The sequence below is a fragment of the Heloderma suspectum genome, chromosome 6 (assembly GCF_057233095.1).
Source record: "Heloderma suspectum isolate Gila_16-S chromosome 6, 16-S_ref, whole genome shotgun sequence".
NCBI classification, from domain to species: domain Eukaryota; kingdom Metazoa; phylum Chordata; class Lepidosauria; order Squamata; family Helodermatidae; genus Heloderma; species Heloderma suspectum.
Window position 1 is genome coordinate 113,392,222 of NC_139463.1, and position 1,917 is coordinate 113,394,138.

A 1,917-nucleotide genomic window follows, 5' to 3' on the forward strand; every position below is an offset into this window, starting at 1 on the left:
AATTTTGGCTTAGAAGGCATTGGATGTCCAGACACACCAACAACAGAAATGCCCTACCCTGCATCCAGCTTGCCTGGCTGTGGGGGGGGGGTTATTGCAGGAACCAGTGGAGGGAAAAGACATGGGTGACCACAATTGGCAGTTTGATGTGGTGACACCATTGGTTGGGATGGGCTCGAAAGGCCTTCTCAGCTCTCCAGGCCTCTCCTTACCACCTCTTCAAAGTTCAGCTCCTTCCGTCCCTCCCTGTATGCAGTGTGGGTTCTGCTGGTCATCCATTTTGTGGCAGAGAAGGAATTTTTGGCTCACAGTCTGATTGGCCAGGGCTGTGTGGCTTTTTGCCTGCTTCACACTGTAAATGGGAGGGTGTGTCCATGAGGTCAATTTGGCTCTATCTGATGGTTCAGGTGTGTTTGGCCACATTTTTAACAAGTTGAGCTGCTAGGGATGGACAATGCTGATGAGAGCAGGGATGGTGAGCAGTCAGAGGCACTGTTCTGGTGGTGACAGGTGATGCCTGAGGCCTCCCACTCTGGGTTTTGTAGCCCCAGTATGGGGATAAGTGTTACCTGTGAGGCCAACTCACCTCATCCACCCAGTGTTTTGCAGCCTGGGAGGGGGTAACAGGGGAAGACCTAACTTCCCCAATAGGGGTAAGCCTGGAGCATGATGATCTGCTACCCCATTCATCAGGGTTTGAATGTTTCACCCTTTACAGTGCATAGCTAGTTGTTGGCACAGATTCATTGCCTGTTCAGGTATTGTCTCCTTTGCAGATTTATCAGTAAATGTGTCCCACTTTCATACCAATCACTTGTACTTCATCTCTTTATTTCCACCCCCTTTCCACCTGCAACCCTGTACCACCTTGTTAATTGTTATTTGGTTGGTGCTGTCCTAACCTTCATCGATGGTTTGACCAATCTTTCTGAAATTTATAGGTGCCAGGAAGAATAGTTTGTTTTACATTCCCAGAAAGTTTACCCAACTGAAATATTGAGTGAGAGATGGCAGTTAAAAGATGAAAAGAGAAATGAAAAAATAAAGTCCTCCCTCTGTCAAAAATGGCTTTGAGAATTGGAATGATGATGAATTTGCCCACAATTTCTGTAGAAACTGAGTTTCTTCACTGGAAATATTGATGGTTTCCTCTTCCTCTTGTACTAGGATTGGTTGAGTTCTTTTAATTTGTTCATTTCCATTTTTTTAAGAGAAATTATTTTTTTAAAACTTTAATCAGAAGCCCATGAAGATTCAGAAGCCTCTCACGCCACTCAGCTATTAATTTAGAACATTGAGGTAAGAGGGGAGAAATGAAAGGATATGTAGGCGTTGCTTACTTTGTATCCATCATGTTGTTTTTCCATCATGCTATACTTTCTGGTGCTTTGGGGGAATCAAAATGGTTATTGACATAAAAACTAAAACATAACATAGCTGCCTCGTTTGCCAGGTTGGGGAAGGCTGCTCTACAAAAAGATGAATGACTGTTCAGTTGTTCATTGTTTTTCCACTACACTCCAGTCACCTTTGCATATCATATTCTCTATTCTCTCTACATGATTTAACTACTTTGGGAGAATAAAAAATTCTCTTGCACTTCCTGCCTCCTCACTTATGATGTGGTGGTGAGTTTTGTGACCTTACAAGTCTGAACTCATTCTCTCACGGCTTCTTGGTGATTGATTGAAAGGTGCATGGCCTTAACTGTGTGTATGTGTGTGTGTTTGTAGACAGTTGTTGTTCTTTGTTTATTGAATATATCTATATCTATATCTATATCTATATCTATATCTATATCTATATCTATATGTCTGTCTGTCTGTCTATCTATCTATCTATCTATCTATCTATCTATCTATCTATTCTTTCCTTCTTATTGCCCAGAACCCCCAAGAAGATCAAAGGATGGGTGAG